This window comes from Protopterus annectens, chromosome 1.part2 (assembly GCF_019279795.1).
Source record: "Protopterus annectens isolate FY-2018-M chromosome 1.part2, PAN1.0, whole genome shotgun sequence".
Lineage (NCBI taxonomy): Eukaryota > Metazoa > Chordata > Ceratodontiformes > Protopteridae > Protopterus > Protopterus annectens.
In genome coordinates this window covers 687,727,866-687,748,064 of record NC_056727.1, presented here as the reverse complement: position 1 = coordinate 687,748,064, position 20,199 = coordinate 687,727,866, and the positions used below count along the sequence as shown (strand labels likewise).

General features: G+C 38.3%; 1 protein-coding gene across 1 annotated transcript in view; it reads left to right on the top strand.

Moving 5' to 3' along the window:
* EXO1 (exonuclease 1) overlaps positions 1 to 20,199 on the top strand; it is a gene marked incomplete in the record, with an annotated part of 597,212 nt that overhangs the window by 333,977 nt on the left and 243,036 nt on the right.

The following is a 20,199-nucleotide window of genomic DNA, read 5'->3' as shown; positions in this document are numbered from 1 at the left end:
GTCAGTATATTGTGACTGGAGTTGAAACCATGCTGTGAATCCTGTAGTAGTCCACACTTAAGTTCAGTTGTCTAGTTATAGATTATTTTTGAAGATGTTATTTTTGGATGAAGAATGGTCATTTGGTAGTAGTCCTAAGGTACAGAAAGGAAGCTGACTTTAAGGTGTGGGATTATAATAGGGTGTTTGAACTGTGGGGGTTATTTCTACTGACAAGGGTAGGTTAAATACATGCGAGTGATTTCGATACAAGGGCTACAGTCATAAGCTTTTTGAAGTTATTGAGGACTGCTTTGGGAGAGAGAGCTGTAAAGAGAAAGCTTAGATTTGGTCAGGTGGGGTGATGCTTGCTGAGTTTAGCTGGGATGGGTTGCTTGTGTTAATGTAATTGTGGTTGATAAATAATCACTTGCAGGCATTTGGCTAGTAGTAGTACTGAACGTTTGTGGGGTAATGTGTATTTAGACTGGTAATATTTGTGAGGGCTTTTTCCAAAATTATTTTGGTGAGGCAGCTAATGAAGCTGGTTTATTACATATTTAGATTCTTGTTGCTTTACTTTTTACTTGGATATAGGTTTTATTCAGAAGTCAAACAGCTTCAACTTTCTGATTCTAATTTGTTTGAAGTAACTTTATTTTCAGAACAGTTGTACAATCAAGCAGCATTTAGTGAAACCCTGCAATAGAAAAACAGGAATGCCCATTTCTCATTTAATTGAAGTGAACTAGACTTACAGCAATGTGTAATTTTTCCTTTGTGTCTGGTTTTGATTGTTATTGAGATGTTTTACGTTTATGTTTTAGGGTTTTTTCTTTTGCAAGTTTTGCTATTCAGCTATAGTAGCTGACTTTCATTTTGTGAAAGTTTCAGAAAGCAGTCATTGTTTGGGCATGTTCATGTCATGTTTGTGTATTCGCTGATCACTTAGACTTGCAAAGATGGAGTATTCCAAGAAAAGAAAGACAAATAAAAGCTGCACAAGTTAAAATATCAGAAGTGAAGGTAATTCTGTTAAATGGCAAACACCGCAACAATAAACCAGGTGACTTAAAAGCTTTCTTCTGCTGGGAGGGTGTTGGTATATGTACAGTTACTGGAACACTTTGAAGATCCCAAGATGCAGATCACGACGTTCAGGGTGTAATCCCTCATACTGCAGCAGATTCAGTGGGACAGATGGTGGTGCCTTTCACTTTGCAAAAAAAAACTAAAAGCCAGAAGCTAAGAAACCCAAAACCAGCTCTAAACTATAAATTGCTTACTTGTAATAGTATCAGAGGTATTTAAAATAAATATACATGAATGTTTCTATCAAAATTCATCCTTGGCTTGGCACCTATGTCTCTAGGGTCTATATTATAAACCTGAAAGCTCTAAACAGTGAACACATGTACATCGACACATAAAGAGCGATGTACAATAACAGTGAAACACATATTCAGCGAAATTCAAAACACCGAACATGTTTATTTAACCAACAGCGCCATGCAAGTATACTGAAATTAACTAAATAAAAGCAAGCCCCCCCCCCTGCACCCCCACTACTTAAATATACCAACTACAAGATTGCACTACAGTGGGGAAAAGGATATATTTCCTTATCCCCAGGATCACGCTGCTGGCTAAACAAATATGTTTGATGTTTTCACTTTCACTGAATACGTGTTTCTCTGTTATTGTACATCGCTCTATGTGTCGATGTACATATGTTTGCTGTTTAGAGCTTTCGGGTTTATAATATAGACCCTGTCTCTAATGGACATAAACAACCTATAAATAGTTCATCTCCCAGGCCCCTGCTTGTAAATGTTTCATCTCCCAGACCCCTGCTTGTAAATGTTTCATCTCCCAAGCCCCTGCTTATACTTATCAAGGGTGCCAGATTTTGTCAGATTTGGTATGCATGGCTAGGCTTAAAAAGGCCCTTGTGGTCATTTGCCTAGTAAACACCTATGAACCTAAGACTTTTCTGTATTTTCCGATGAAATGATATTCAGATATTACTGTCATAAAGCTATTGCCATAAGTACCCAGTCACTAGCTGTTGTAGGAAATGAGATAAAATGCACTTCAAATTACGAATAGGAAGCAAAACATATATAGTATACATCAAGCACAACCTATATACGACTGTATGAAACTGTATACAATGAGTAATGATGAAACACTTTTTTTTTTAACAAGTCTGAGTACTGTCAATTCCTTTCTATAAAGGAGTGTCCATAGTCATTGTCATGTGCTGTGTCTATTCCAGACAGATGGAATTATCATGTATCAGCACTTTTTAATTCCTCTTGCCATATTTCTCTATAACTAGGCAAACTATATTAAACTTGTCATGCTCCATATGAATCTTTTATCAGTTTGAGCTGCATTCTTTGACCATCCTTGGCACTTCAGAAGAAAGTATGAACCTATGAAAGTGTTCTTACAGAATACATTCAGTTACATATTCAAGGATGCAGTGTAGGCAGGCACACTGCACAGCAAATTGGTACAGATTGCAGGCAGGATGCACCAGACCTTACCTTAAACTGTCTAGTGTTATTTTGCAATTTCCTGTTTAACTGTTTGGTAGGAAAAGTTTTATTTAATTTATATTTTATTTTATTTTGTATTAGAAAGGGATAGGTTGTTAGAAGGTATACTCTTGCCCTCTTGAGAGGCTTCGCTAGTTATAAACTGATTCTTGACTGTAAGACGTAGTATGCATAAACTATTACATATGTTTGTGTGCAAAATAAAGAACATCTGAAGGTTTAGTGTGACTTGGCATGGTGGGTCAGAAGAACTAAATTATGAAGTACTTCTCTTTGTGGAAGATTAGCTCAGTGTACTTCATTTAATGTTGCTTTTTATATTGTTTCTGTGATTTCATTATACAATTTGACTTAAATTAGGAGGAGTTTTAATTTCTGTGAATTCTGTGATTGATTTACATAGTTTTCTTTTAAAATTCTTTACTTTGGTTGTCACTGAGAATGTATTCTTTAAATGAGTATGCCATTCGTAAACGTTAAGTACCTTGTCTCCTGTACTAAATGCTGTGTATACATAAGGGTAACACATGATAATATTGGAAACTTATGCTACTCATGTCAAAAGTTGGATGATTTGCTTACTATTATTAATAGCAAGTCTAGACTTGCAGAGGATGATTGTACTTGTGCAACTGGCACAGCCTACGAAACTGTTAAATAAATTAATGACTGGGCTGGGCTGATGAGAGAAATAATATTAGGTGAAGTGCAAAAAGAAGATATTTAGGAAAGGAAGTATCCTCTGCTAGTAAAGACCACTAAATCTATGTTAAATCTGTTGCTACAGATCATACCTTTGAACTTTTGGATACAAGTATACAACAATCTGAGGATTCAGAACACGTATGAGAAAATAAAGAAAAGGAGAGATTCATGATAAAATGCTAGGAAGAAAAAAGAAAGCGTCTAATACATAAAATGCTAAGACAAAATTTACTAAACTAAATGACACTAATTTGATATGTCATACCTATATCATAGGGAATGATGACATTGTTCAATCACAAAACATTGGTTCTGCAGAAAATTACATCACAACAGAGCAGGCAGGAAAAAGACTCCGAGCAGGCTAAAAAGAAAAAAAAACTGAAGTTGGAAAGATTTAAAGAACCTATTACTGTAAGTAAAAGAGAAGAAAAACTGAAGTTGACAACATGTCTTAGGCTGTGAAGTAAAAAGACAGCTGGATGAGGATTATATACTTGCAAATCATGTAGGTGTTGAAAATAGTGAGATTAATAAGACTAATTATAATGATTATTCTTTCATAATAATTACACAAGTGGACATTACTGAATAAGAGGTGAGAGATTCTTCAGATCGTGTTGGAAATGATACAGTAGTAATCGGAGACTGTTATTAAAGGAACTGATACAAATACAGAGGCTAATGAACAGCAAATAGTGTTAAGCCAGGAACAAAAATGGAGGATGTGAGCAGGGCCTTAAGACATCCAAATGTAAGGAAGTATGGAGTAATTTTTATTTATGTTGGATCAAAAGATCTCATTCTTATAGACTCCCTCACAGTTGGTAGCGAGCATACAGCCCTTTTAGGTAACATAGTTTAAATAAGTGATGGGACATATTTTTCACAAATCACATGTAGAACGATGAGGTAGGTCAGTGTAAGTGAAAAGATTTTTGTTGGGTAACTACCTTCATGACAAAAATGGCCTTTTTTTTTAAAGTGGGAAAGTACAGAACGTTCAAGCCTTATTTTGGGCAAATGTGTATTTATATAGGACACTGTCCACTTGTCAAGACAAGGGAAATAATTTTACAGCAGATATATTGTAGGTTCATAGGTGTATAATATACTGATGACCTCTGGGGCCTTTATAAGCCTAGCTAAGCATCCCAAATGTATCCCAGAAGTTTGTGCTGATCTTTGTAAGTTTAACCAAGCTTCTCAAATAGTTTTCAAGTTGATGTGCCTTAGAAGTTATTTTAAGAAGTATGTGTGAACTAGGGAAAAATTTACAGGCTGCCTCTGTCTATTAGAGCTATCACAGGATGTTATTAAGCTAATGACCCCAGGGCCCTTACAAGCCAAGCCAAGTTCAACCCATGTTCCAAAGGGTGTCTGGTTCAAACAGACACTAAAATCAGCACCTATTACCTCTGTCCAAGAGGGGACATAGGTGGAACCCCTGGGGTGAATTCCCATTTAAAACAACAAAAAACTGATTTGGAAAGGCAAGCAAACCTTTAATATATAGCAAAGCTTTCGGGTGAAATCCTTCTTCAGTGCAATATAATAACTTCAGTTGAGACATATTTTTAAAGGAATTCAAATAAAATCACGTGCGACACAGCACCAGTCACAATCAAGTAACAATTATTTAATTAGAACACTTAAAACCACATTACAAAAACATTTTGTATAAAATATAACATATAAAAAGTAAATAAATACATGTAGATATATAATAAAAATAACAAATATCCTTTTTTTTTTATCTGCATTGCATCTGTTTTTTTTTAACCAAAACTGGTTTAATACTTACTGCAGCATTAATACCTGATTCTTGGTCAGCCTGCATGCAAACTATCCAGCTAAATTCTCTAGATTCTAGGATGTTATTCAAATCACCACCTCTCCTATTTCTATGTACTATATCACCCTAAATAAAAATTCATGGTCCTAACTATGTGCATGTATATGTTTAAATAAGGCATTAGTTGGAACATTTCTTCTGATCTCTGATCCATGCTCTATAACATGTTCTTTAGGTTTACGAGTGGACTTTCCCACATAAAACGCAGAACATTTTGTACACGTTGCTAAATAGACAATATTAGCGGTATTGCATGTAGTGAAACATTTAAATATGAACTGATTATTAGTTATTGGATGTATAAATCTATTTTCATTGCAGATTTATCTAGAAGACGTACAATTATAGTAGGGAAAAGTGCCTTGCTTACTAGCTGATATACCGTCCCTTTTATTCATTGAATGCATTTCTTTATAGCAAAGCTTTATTTTCAAATTACTACAAGTTCTATAAGAAAAACTTGTTTTTTTACCAGTAAATTGTTTTAATTCGGGCATGGCTTGTAAAATAGCTCAGTTCTTTGAGATAACTTTTCTAACCTCATTCGTTCTTCTGTTAAATGTAGTAACATAACTAAGGCAGAAATCTTTTTGCCTTTCACAGTATGCTAATGGAGGCATTTCATCATTAAAATATGGCCTTGCTGAAGTACCTCTATTTGATACAACTTCAGACCTAATTAATTTCAACATGTGATCTTCGTACTCCATCGCTTTGAACTCATCTAACATATCATTCATTTGTGCAGTACAACTGGTCTCATTCATATTAAGTCTACTTGCTCATGAAAATTGACTTAACTATGCCCTTAAAAATATGAGGTACATGCATACTCTGCCTATGGATGTATCTATTAGCTTGAACTTGCTATTTATATATACATATTCCAATACATTGGGGTGTGTTCGTTATTTTAACATTTAAGAAATTCACTTCTTTCTCTGAGCTACTAAATTTAAAATTGAGAAAACTAGTTGTATTCCCTAGATATTCTACAAATTGATTCAATTCTTGTTGAAATCTGTGCCAGATCATAAAGATGTCATCTACAAAATGCTTGAAAAGTAATAGCTTAATCTGGTGTTGTCAGCCTTCATTTAATCCTTGTCCTGTGGGTTCAGTTTAGAATATCTGAATTGACTCTGCTGTTACTACAGCCCGTGAGAACCAAAAACTCTCGACGTAAGTCCTACCCAGAACGCTCTTCTCCAAATTACCTCAGAATTTGTTTGCTGGTTCCTGTGACAGACATGTCACTAACTTTTAATGTCCAGCTAAGTGTTATTTCTCTGTTGTATCTTACTCCTTGTGGTGAGGGGACTTGTAGTTGTGTCTTCAGTTCCAGCCCCTTTGGGGTCTGGAACCCTTTCTTCTGTGACCCCACCTACTGTACTCTTCCTCCATTACCCTCCTCTGAGGCCTTGGAAATCCCAGCTTCAAGTTTCCTAGCACTGACTGTTTCATTTCTGACGAGATCTTCATCTCCAGTTCAGATTTCTACTCTTGAGTTCTTTGGCTTTGTCAGATCCAGAGAACTCTTGAGGTTGTGGCTATGCTGTTTGTTCCGAGAGGTGGGACTCTACTCTGGTGTTTTCATACCCATCCCTGCACCTTGGGGGTTCAGCACTCATTAGCTCTACCCCAGCTTCGGCTTTAGGGGTCATTTCTTTGGAGTGGGGAGTGACCACAGTTCCGAGGCAGTCTTTCTCAGTTCTGGGCTCCCTTCCCTCTTTGGTGGAGGGGGGGGCTGCCTTCTAGGCTATGGTGAGGGCCCTGTCCACTGTGGGCATCCAGTCAGTTCTTCCCCTATTGGAGCAGTTCCCCGATCCTTCCTCAATTCCAGAGCTTCCTCCACTCCCAACATTTGGATAGCAAGCACCGAAGGTGTAGGATGCACCTGTTCAGGTTTTGTCCTCTTCTGATACCTCCCCAGATCACCCCACTGAGGAAGTTCCTCAAAAGAGGAAGTGTAAGAGGAAACACTTGGATTCCCCGGAGGAATCCATCACAGAGGACACTGATTTTGATGAAGGGGAGGTTTCCTCTTGGTTACCTCTAGAAGATGTCTCCTTTGGAGACATCCTTGAGGTCCTTAAACAGAAGGGTGGCTGGACACCCCAAAAGCCCTCTTCAGAGGAATCAGTGTACCTGCAGGCCTTTGGCGTTCAACCATCTACCTCTTGGGTTACTCTGCCTGCTGATGAGCTCATTAAGTTGATCTCGCAGTGGGTGTGGAAGGCTCCTGACATCATAGAACCCATCCCCAAAAGCCCAGACAAGATTTTAACTGCACCAGAGGCCACCTTATTTTATATTTCACAAAGATAGGGTTTCACTGAGAACAAACCTTTTTTGTCAAGGGTGGTGTCAGAAAAGAATACCAATCAGGCAGTCAGTCTACCAGTATTTTTCCCAGTTACTCAAAGGGGAGTACTGTATGTATTTACTTAGACGTTCATAGAACAAAAGACAAAAGAAAGTCTGACCAGCTTTTTGTTTCCTTTGCAAGTACTAGAATGGGCAAGCCAGTTACCAAAGTCACTTTATCTAGGTGGCTAAAATATTGTATTTCCTTTATATACAACAAGAGGAGAGTTGAATTACCTGGGCCTGTTGAGGCATACACTACCGGAGCTTTCGCTACTTCAGCAGTCTTCCAAGCTAATGCTTCCATGGATGAGATTTGTGCAGCAGCAACATGGGCTACCCTACATACCTTCATTACTCATTACAAATTAGATTTGGTCTCTAGGGGAAGAGCATCATTTGGTTCTATAATGCTCAGGAATATCCTTCCAGGAGTCTTCCCAAGATCTACGGTAGCTGGGGACGCTGTCCCACAGGTCAAGAATTAAATGAAGATTGACAGCATCAGATAAAGAAGTTATGTAGTTACTATAACCTTCCATTTTTGTTGTCCATCTTCATTTATCCTTGACTCCCCACCCTCCATCCACCTTTCTTTCAGACCTCTTGGTAGAATGATTTATGGTCCTAGTTATAACGTTTGCCACCCATGACACCAGATACGGTCTCCATGAAGGTATTATTAAGATTATACTTTGCCTTTTTCTATCTGCCAACTTGATCTGAGTTAATTTGGAGAGGAGCATTCTGGGTAGGACTTGAGCTTGAGAGTTTTTGGTTCTCGTGGGCTGTAGTAATTGCAGAGTCGGTTCCAATATTCGGAATTGAACCCACAGGTCAAGTATAAATGAAGATGAACAACACAGATGGAACGTTATGTTAAGTACATAACTTCTTTTTTGTGATTATTGGATGACCTTGAAAAACAAACTCATCCTCCCATTGACAAAGTACAATAGTAGCATAGCTATTAGCCATGGCTGTACCCACGGCTATGCCAGTACGCATTACGTATACTTGACTTTCAGAAAATAAATACATTACTTGTAAGGACCAAATCTAATAACTGACATATATAATCTATGTCCCTGGAGTACAGATCTGTTCTATCGTGTAAAAAGTTCCATAACGCATCTAAACCATAATCCGGAACTACAGTGAACAAGGAATTAATATCCAATGTCGGAAATAAAAATTCAGTGATACTATTAGACTGCTTCCATATATATAATTTGTTTAGAAAATCTTCTGCATCACAAATGTAACTTCTTATTTTACACAGATATTTACTTAGAGCAGATTTGTGTTTACCTTTAAAATGTCGACTGTACACAGTCAAATGGCGGCACTGCCAAAATGTTTCCACGACACCAGTACCGCCGAAATGTCCCCCCCAAAAATAGAACTTCAACATTTCTGACTGTGCTACACCTACAAGCAAGTGCTAACATGGGTCAAAAAGGGGTCAAGATTTTGCAGTTCGGAACTTCGGCATTCGAGGTTTTGAGAAGATGCAGTTCGGTGTTCGCAGAAGCGAGTTCGACATTCCAACCATCAACATTTTGAAGGTAAACTGAGCACTCCGCAGTTCAGTTAGTTTAGATGATCAGATAGTGGGCAGGGTCCAACTATTCAAGGTCAAATTAAGTAGAGAAAATATGAAAGAATAGCCTTTAGAGCTATTCAAGCTAAGATAAAATGCCATGCAGTAGTAGTAAGAACTATTTGTAAATTAAATACCAAACAGTAGTAAAGAAAATCTTGCTGTGATTAAAATTACTTCCCTGTTGTGAATAAAAACAGCTTCATGTTCTTTGCACCAAAGTAACAAATCTTCTTGTTGCAATTAAAAATACCTTCACTTATTATTCACTAATTAGTAGCAAAACACCACATCTTTGTTGGGTGAAACTTATAGAAATAAATATATATAAATAAGAATAATAAATTAGCTGAACAGTAACATAAATATGTACAGGAATCTGTATTTTATAGATGTCAGGTGGTGGGGAAGTAGCAATGAAGAAGGGAACAGGAAGCTGTAGTGCAGCAGGAGATTGAGTGATGGTGGGTACTGAAAGCTGGGATCCTACCTGTGTCCTTGCTGGACAGGAGAAACAGGTGCTGACTTTGAGGTAACATGGGACAAATTCTTGGCTAGGCTTATAAGGGCCTCTGGGCCAATAGCCTAGGATCATCCTATGAACCTATATATATATATATATATATATATATATATATATATATATATATATATATATATATATATATATATATATATATAAAATGAGGTCCCTTGATTCACCCCCTTCCAGAGACAGTAGGCCTCATGGGGGGTGGATCAAACTTTTATGTACTTTTGGCAAGCCATATAAAAATGGTATCACAGGGCATATAACAGTAAAGTAATTAATCAACTCAACAGATGCATCTTCAGACAGTTGCAGCTCATATACAGCCATATAACAATAACATAATAATCTAACAGGTCCAACAACTTACTTTACCTAGTCCCTTACCCACTCCTCACTCCATCCCAATCCTACTTCCCCACTTTAGGCCGTGGCTTTTACAATCCTCTCTATTTTCCTCTTACCTCTATTACTTCTTCTCATTCTTACATCTTGTACTACTCCGTTACCAACTGTCCATAGAGATCCACTAATCCCCATACTAACCGCTTCTAATCGCTGCAGTACTCTATTACAATCTCCTCCTCTATCTTTTCCATGAACATCTCTCTGCCTAAAATCAAACTTTCTCCCACTCTCTCTAGCATCTAAAATCAAGACTAAGTACTTGACCTACAACCCACTTAAATTCAAATTTTACCACCTTCATGTAGCCATGCTTCTATCAGGAGACATCCATCACCCCCCCCCCAATGCATAACTCTACCTCTCCCTACTTAATAAAATCATCCTCTCCAAACAAACATATTTTCGTTTACTCTATGAGCGCCCATAGTATTTTAAACAAAGTTAGTGAAATCCATGCCTGGATAGCCATCACACCCCAATGTCATCACCCTAACAGAGACTTGGATAAAACCCCAAACCTCTGATAAAGGCATTCTCCCCCCTGGTTATAATATACTCCACATAGATCACCAAAACAAAAAAGGGGGTGATGTTGCCATCTTCTACTCCAATCACCTCACTCTTACAAGTATTATGAAATTGATCCCATCCTTTTCTCCTGCTGAACTACTAACAGCTAACCTTAAAATCAATTACCACACCAGTATCACAGAAGCAGCCATCTATATTCCTCCAGGAGACAACATTCCTCTGCTCAAAAATATTCTTTCATACTTTTTTTAACACATCCCCAGTGAAACTGTCCTCCTTGGGATGTCAGCATTAACTGGTTAACTCTCAGAAATCCAGACTCTAGTACTCATATTAATTTATATGGCTTTACACAGCTAATCTCCCAACCTACTCATATAAACGACTATCACACTTCTAGTACTCTTATTGACTTGGTACTTTTATCTAATCCTTCCAAATATCATAACCCTGAAACCCTACCAAACACCCTGAGTGATCACTCCCCTATAAAAGTGCTTAGTTTCACTTCCCACTTCTCAAAACCTCCTAGATTTATTACTTGTCGCAAACTCTCTAACTTCCATCCAGAAACCTTTAATGCCCTCCTCTCTAAAGTAAACTGGAAATTCCTTACCCAGCTCCCCTTAGAAGCAGCAGTCCTAGCTTTCATCTCCACTTTCTTTAGCATCTTAGACACACTTGCTCCTCCTCACAAAGTCCGAATTAAGTCCAACATATCTCCATGCCTTTCAAAAGCCACTCCCTTACCCTTATGATAACTAGAGACAAATTATGGAAAAAATGCTCACAAACTAAGCTCCCTGCAGACTTGCAGAAATATAAAGAACTCAGAAATATGACAAAAAAGACAAAAACAACGATAAAAAGGACTTCTATAACAAACCTCCCACAGCCCTAAGATCTAATCCTAAAAAATTCTGGAACTCTATTAACCAAATATTACATCCCGGTAATCTTAGCTCCTCCAATCCATGCCCAAACAAGACATCTGAAGAAACTGCCACTATCTTCAATACCTATTTTATCGATTCAATATCTAAGCTACTCCACCCTAACCCAAACTCCTCTATTACTAACATCTCCAACTTTTCTGAACCTACTCCTGATACTATCCCCTCAAATACCTTATCCCTCAAACCTGTACCTACTAGCTACATCAAAACTCTACTCTCTAAATTAAAACCATGCTCAGCATCAGCTGACAATATTCCTTCCACTTTTCTTCTACTAGCAGCTGACTCTGTTGCTCTCTCTGTATCTGTCCTAATTAATCGCTCTATCTCCGAATCTAAAGTCCCTTCCATCTGGAAAAAATGCTACACTCTACCTATACACAAAGGGGTAACTCCTCTGATATCTCCAACTTTAGACCTATCACTATCATCTCCCCTCTCTCTAAAGTACTAGAAAAATGTATTCATAAACAAGTTATGCAGTATCTAATACAGGAAAATCTGCTTACACCCACTCGACACTGCTTCATACCCAAACATAGCACCACTACAACTCTGTTATCCTTCCTCAACACTGTCTCTATAGCCATGGATGACCATAAACTCATTTCTTGCCTATTCTTGTACCTCTCAAAAGCTTTCGACACTGTCTCTCACACTCTTCGGCTGCACAAACTGCATAACCTCAACTTCTCTTCTGATACTGTTGCATGGTTCTCCCGCTACCTCACTGATCTCAATCAGTGAGATAGCACTCTGCACTCTCCCCTCCTCTCCCTGTAAAAATGGGTGTACCTCAGTGGTCTATCCTAGGGCCTTTACTTTTTAATATCTTTACTAATCAGTTCTATACCTCATGTCCTCCGTCATCTTTAGTGCAATGTGCAGATGACTCTACAGTCATCATCTTAGCCAACTCTCCCTCTAAGCTCTTCTCAGCTACTCAGGCACCTTTTTATTTAGCCGAAACATGGCTCTCCAACAACCAGCTCATCTTTAACCCTAGAAAAACAAAGCTGTTACTCTTTCTACCTAAAAAATTCAACAATATTAAACCCTCCTTCTCCATACTTAATCCCTTAATAACACTCCCATTCAGGTAGAATCCAGCACTAAGCTCTTAGGCATATAACCATCGTCGATCAGCTTAAATTTGACTTGGATGTTAATAACTGTATCAGAAAGACTCATTCAAAACTAGGGCTCCGTTACCTTAACAAGAAATTCCTTACCTCTGAAGAGATTACTCTCTCATTTACCTACCTTCTACCCAGTCTAATGTACAACTCTCAAATTCTCACAAATCTTAACTCTACACTCCTGACCAAACTGGAATCTACCTACAACAAGTTAGCTAGATTTGCTGCCCAACAAACCTACAAATCCCATCACGGTTTCTCTCTAAAACACCTAAACTGGCTTGAATTACCCCACCAGCTTCTTCTTTCTCATCTCCAGATCATCCAGTCTAAATCTATCCTATACCAGCCTTCCTACTGCCTGGCACTATCCCCTCTCATATTCCATTATTCTCTCTCCAGACCTCTCGAAGCTCTAACCAAGACCTACTACAAATCTGCAAACCCAAGTCTAAATTTGGATGTAACATGTACAGCTATCACCCGACTATTGCCTGGACTAGGCTCCCACTAGAAATCAGGACCCTTACACATCCTAAACAATTTAAGACAGCCACCAAAGGGCACTTTAAAAGTCACTGGTCCTGCCACTGCACTCTCCCTCCTTAAACATCCCCTACTTTCCCATACCTTAATCTACTTTCTGCCCTTAACTTACTCTTCTCACTAGCTCTCTCTAATCTTCCTTGACTACTCTTTCTACTGTCTTCTAAAACCTATTAAGCAAATCGCCTCAGAGAAACATTCTATTGTAATTGCCTTGCCTTCATCCAACTACATTGTGATAAAACTGGGTTTTTGAAACCACTTACCCTACAAACTATAGTCATCTTAATGACATATTTCTTTTTATACATCTTGAAATAGTTTTGCTATACTCCTGATTATTGACACTATAAAATTGTATTGCTACTTAATGCCTTGTAATAATCCTGTAACATTGATGTTCAATGCTAATTTATAATGAAAATTGTGTAATATGTTGTAGCTTTTCTGTCCGGGCCTCCACTGAAAAAGGGCTCTTCAGTTCAGTCGGACATACCCGGTCAGCAAATGTAAAATAAAATAAATAAATATTCACTCAAGAAATACGTTTTTTAACTTCTAGCATTTCTATCTTAGAAAATGTACTTTCATCTGATAAAAACTTATTCATAATCTCAACATAATCCAATTTGTTCGTTATTAACTGCTGCACTCTTATTGGCTTGGTTTATCACAATATCAGCATTTTCTTAAGTTCTTAAGTACAACATGCTCTTCAGATGTTAAATTGTAAAATCTATCCTTCATTTTGGTCTCCTATAAGGAATGTAATTGTTCACAAATTTCCTGAAATGCTGAAACAACTGGAAAACTGTTGGGAATAAATACACTGGATTACCTACAGAACTGATTAGTTGTATTCACAGAACTTCTAAATATTAATTTTAAGTTCGAATTACCAGTGCAAAGTTTTAAATCTGTTAAAGCATAAACAATAATGTCACCATTAGAAGGAATAAACTGAAGTTCTCTCTGTAGCACTGATGCATCTCCAGGTCTGAAAATCAGGCTAGCCCTTTTTGAGTATGTCAACCAGCTGGTCCAGGGTATTGGAGTTAAGAGTCCAGGAACCTTAGGGCAAGTGAGTCAGAACACGTATAATTTACCCAGTCAATGGATGGGTAATTAAAGTCACCCAGAACCAGGGTTTTTGGTTGTATCTTAACTGACTCGAGTAGATCTAAGCAGGCTGAGTGGATGCCCTGATTCATGGAGGGGCATCCTATAGCTGTCAATTACCTGAAGAGGGGTCTTACCTACAGTCAATTATACCTGAAGTAATTCAAGGGAATCATGCTGTTTAACCAGTCAAGAGGTATAAATGCTAGACCCTGGGTATATTTCTAATTTCCCATCCAGTGGTCCAGGTTTCTCTTGAATAGAATTAGGAAAGACTTTGCTTCACAAGGATGAGAAGCCTGTTCCAGAGAAGCCTTATTTTGGCGAAGATGTACTTGTACAACAAAGAACCACTTATTCAAGACAAGAGAAGATAATTTGTGCAGCAGATGTATTATAGGTGTTTACTACACTAATGACCACTGGGGTCTTTATAAGTCTTGCTAAGCTTCCCTTATTTATCCCACAAGTCTGTGCTTTGCCTTAGAGGTTATTTTAAGGGGTGTATGTAAGTTAAGGCAAGATTTACAGGCTGCCTCTGTCGCTATGAGACATAGGTGTTAGACCTGGAGTATGTTTCCAATTTCCTATCCATTGGTCCAAGTTTCTCTAGAATAGAGTAGAAAAGAGCTCTGCTTTACATAGATGAAAAGCCTGTTCCAGAGAAGGGGAATTCTCCAGGAAAGATACCTGTCCCTCCAGCATGTCCTATTCATGTTACAAGGAATGTTTAAATCACTAGATTCAGTAATTCTAATGTTGTTTGTTTTGCATATATGCAAAAGGTCTATCAGAGTGGAATCCAAGGATGCCTTTTATGCCAGTAATAGTATCTCAACAGTCTGTAAGAAATGAGTATAGTGATGGGGCTTTGAGGCAGTCCGCGAAGGATATGCTTGTTTACACATGTATTCTTTTTGTGAGGGACCTCTATGGATGTTCCTGTTGTATCTGCCTATTCAGGTACATACGGAAGGGGGTTTTGTACTCCATGATAGGCCAAATGTAATGGAATAATGACTTCCGTGGACCTAGATGCTATGCCTTTGCTTATACGTTAAGTAACATAGAATGATTTCCTTATCTTAAACCCATGTCGGCCCAAAGCCAGTTTACTATATCCCAAATCCCTGACTACTAGTTGTACTCTTAGGGGTGTGTTATTGATGAGTTAATTTCCTGGGGTGGCTGACTTCCAAAAAGGTAATATTACACATTACTTTGCACTGAAATTTACACAGTGGTATTGGCACCAGTCATTTGTCTGTGTTGGTCCTTCACTGTAGGATGTTAGTGTTGTATCAAATAGCTTTGCCAGGTCAAGCAGTCAATATACACCATTTTGCTCTTATCCATTTGCTTGGTGACCCTCTCAAAGAAGTCCACCAGGCTGATTATGCATGATCTGCCACTGATTAAACACTGGATCCAACCCAGTTTGTTTTCAAGATGTGCTTTGTCCTTATTAATCATTTCCATGGTAATTTTTTCCATGGCTTTTCATAGAAGACTAGTCTGACTTACGGATCTTAAGTTCCTGGGGTCCGTTGATGGTCTGATCTGGTGTAGAGGAATGACTGTTGCAGCTCTCCATTCACATGGCACAAAGCCTGTCTGGAGACTATAATTAAACAGTGACCAATGGAGCCAATAGGTCATGCTTCAGGCTGTTTACGAGGCATTCTAGGATATTATCAGGGCCCATCAATACAATGTTTTTGGCCATAGAGGGCACATCTAGGACATGCTCCCTTGAAGGGTGGGGGATCTGTTTGATGGCATTTACTGGTGGGTGGCGGTGTGTAAAATTGGAGCGGATTTTGTCAGCCAACAGATTTGCTATATTTTCCTGCTCCACGTAGGTGGCTCCATTTGCAATGAGTTCTGCACGCTGCTGTGTGCTACCTTTGAGGTTTCAGACATAGCTAACGAAAGCCTTGTGATTGTACTTTGCCTGGGAGGCTATATTTAGCACAAATTTGGCTTTAGTACACTTGGTTTCTCTCTTGGTTGGTTGTTTAGATTGATGAGTGTTTTTTATCCTACTGGATGTAGCCTTTCTTAATTTTGGCTATGACTTTTTTTCTTTTTGTTGTACATCTTGTTTGTTTGGATTCCACCAGAGTAGTTTGTGTTTTGAGTTTGTTCTTTGCTTATGTCTGGTGGGTACAGCTGTCTTTATGCATGTATTGACATGATTGTACAGGGTTTCTGTGAACAGTTCCACATAGGCAGCTGTGTTCTGATTTGGGGAGGGGGGCTTGATTAATAGCAGAAAGTTTGTCCTAGAATAGCACCTAAATGTTACAGGATTAACTGGGGTCATAGAATGAATTGTTTTATTATGAGGGAGATGCACTTGTGGTCTGACCTTACCAGGGAGGACACTACACGGGGGGGGGTTACAGGATTCTCGTGTGTGTGAGTACCAGGTTGAGTATGTTGACCTTAGTAGGCATATGGACTATCTGGACCAAGGTATTTGTGTTTACAAAATATAGAAATCTTTGGGCCTATAAGCTTGGAGTCATGTAAATATTCTAGTTTATAGTGGGGTAGTTGAAGACCTCCATGAATATGGTATTGGCTTAAATGGTGAGAGCCTCCAGTAAGTCCAAGTACAAGATTTGGGTTTCTTGTGTCATAGAGGGTGACTTATAACTTGCAAGTATATGATACAAGACCTTTGTTATGTAAATCTGGACATGCAGAAGCCCAAACTTGTTATCCTGTTTGACTATTTTTGAGGTGAGTTTGTTATAGATTGTGACACCTCCAACTTTGATCCCTGCCTGTGCAGTAGCTGGCCTAAATGTGTGGAAGGCATTGTAGCCCTGCACTGCTGGGGTGTTCTCCACAGCATTAAACCATGTCTCAGTGACTACACAGACGTCCACATTCTTCAGGGTGAGGAGAGCCTGAAGGACGTGAAGTTTTATTTAGACAGCTGGCTTTGAGTAGTAACACCTTAAGATCCCCTTGGGTTGGTTTTACTGTGTCAGAAGGTTTGTCAGTTTGGCATTGCCTAAAAAAAGGCACTATGGGGAAGGACAATGTTTTAACCAATATTCAAAAGCTTGGATGGGACAGGTGCAAACCATTCTTGGCAAATCAATGTGGTCTGTTGACCATATCCTCCCATGCTAACAAATATTGTACCCCCTTGGAGTAACACCAGAAACTAAGCCAATTACTGAAGTAAATCATCTTTTGTTCATATTGTGGCATCATCCTTGGTGAAGTTAAAATGCTGTTCGGTGCTTGGCACATACCCCCCCTGGGACACATAATCCAAGAGCTCCATAAAGTTTCTTTTCATATTGTCTAGGGAGATTTGTCACAAGTCATTTGCACCTACATTGACTAGGAAAGAGTTGTACTGATACTTGTAGTCTAATGACTTGAGTTTTGGGATGATTTAATGGATCCTGGCCCATGGTAGACAACTGACTATGGTTTTCTCCTTATTTAGCTGGGTGAGCAGGGCATCTATATGATTCACAATGAAGTTTCCTATGACTAAAATATTGGGTAGTGTTTTGGTTTGCCTTATGGGCTTTATAGTTGAGGCTCCAAAGGGTGTGGCTGTATGTGTTGCATTGGGTGTTGTTTTGGTGGAATGCTTTTGGGGTTGCTAAGAACTCTCTTTCTGTAAGACTAATGGTCAGGAGGCCTTTGGGGTTTGGGAAGGTTGCTTTCAAGTGCCTCTGCATATGTTGGTCTGTGTATTGAGTTAGTGCTATGTGCGATAGATGTAATGCTTACATTTCTGACAGCCTGATTATTTTGAATGCTTTTATGTAAGAGTCTTGCAGCAGTGACATTGTGTAATTATCTCTCACATACTGTATCCATTTTTCTAAGGATTAGTTGGTTGTCACTGAACATTTGACAATTCCTACATTGTTTTAGGATGTCTATCCAGTTTGTCAAGTCTTTTTAGTTGAACTACAAAAGGGCGACACAGCATGGGTTTACAGTGGCCATCTTTCTCACCTGAGGTGCTTTACAGTCTGTATGCAGATGACTTTAAAATGGCAAAGCTGATTACATGTGTTATGGATAACAGCATATCTGCAGAAGAACTTGACTAAATTAACCAGATGGGCACAGGAAAATAATGTGCTGATATGTGCAGAAATGGGAAAAGGGAATTGTGATGGATGATGGAAATACATAAAAAACTAACAATATGGGATTTGGAAGACCTAGAGTAAAGGGCGAATATGTAGTACAGCATGCAGTGATTGAAACTGTGGATTCATTTAAGGGCCTAGGTACATTGGTAGAATCAGGTTTGAGTTTTTCTGATCAAATCAGCCAATTGGTGAATGATAGTTATGAAACTGTAGGTTGTATGAAAAGATTTATAATGTCTAGTGAATCAGGAATAATATAATCATTGGTAGCAAGTTATATTGCATCCAAACTAGAGTATGAATAATAATATAGGAACCTTATAAGCAAATTAACGTGAGTAAATTGGAAAGAGTTTAGCGGAAATATGCCAATGGCATCCATGATGCTAAAGTTTGTTATGAAAGATTAAAATATCTGAACTTGTACAGTATCTCACGTGGATATTTGAGACCTTGTGTAGGTATATAGGACATTTAGAGACAACAAACTCCGTGAATGCTTGTGGTTTTCAAAGAGTAGTAGCGAGATTGTGTAGGAGATTTATGAATGTCAAATGTTCTAATTAGTTTTCTGTGAAGGTAGCTGATGCTTGGAATAGCCTACCAAATTATATTAAAGTAAGCAATAGTTTATCTTTGTTAAGGGCATCTTGGACACTTATGAGCATGACTGCTATCTTTGCAGGCTAGAAGGACATTATTAACTGCACCTGAAATATTTGTATGTATGCAAGGATGCCTAGTACGATCAGAATTATCCTGTCTTCTAACTTAGTGTAGAAAAATAAATAAAATTATAAGATATATATTAATATCTTATAAAGAGACCCATGTATACTACATTATCATATAAAATAATTGCATTTTCTTTCATCTCTAACGGCTCCTCCCTCAAATTTCTAATTTATCAAAACAAATGTAAATATTCAAGTAAGGTGTACTTGTACCTTAACCATGTCTCTTTTTCTTTGTTGTGTGGAATAAGATGCTATTAGAATACAAACAAATGCTTTGGATATAGATAATTGTATCAGTTGCTGTTCTTCCAAAGACAAAAATGCTTCCCTCATATTGATAACTGTGATCCAATGACCTGAGTGCATGCGTAATGTGGTGGATCTTAGCCCCTGATAAGCAACTGACCGTAACTTTCTCCTTACTCAGCCTGATGAGAGGGACATCAGTGTGTCTCAAAATAGCGGCTCCAATGAGTAGAATATTGGATTTTGTGGTGACTTGCCTTATGGGCTTAGAGGTGGAGGCTCCATGAGATGCAGCTCTGTATGTATGTACTTACAAAGAGACAAGGTTTACAGCTGCCTAAGACAGTTTGGGCTTATTCCACTAGAGCCATGGCGACCTCCTCAGTCTTTCAGTCTAGAGTGTCCATGGATATTTGCGCAGTAGCCACCTGAGCTACCCCTCATATCTTAATTAGTAATTGCATATTAGATTTGATCTCTACAGGTAGGGCTTCCTTTGATTCAATTGTTCTGAAGAATATCCTTCCAGAGGGCCACCCAGGAAAAAGGTAGCTGGGGATTCTGTCCCATATGTGAGGATAAAATGAAAATTGACAACATCAGATAAAATAGTTACATACTCAACATAACGTTCTATCTGTGTTGTCTATTTTCATTTTTCCTCAACAACTTGCCTTCCATCTCCCTGTCCCTTCCTCTTTTAGATGAGCAAGCTGACCTAAATTTGACAATTGGAATAGTCTGTAACACCAGAAGTAGTCTTTGCCTTTGTCAGT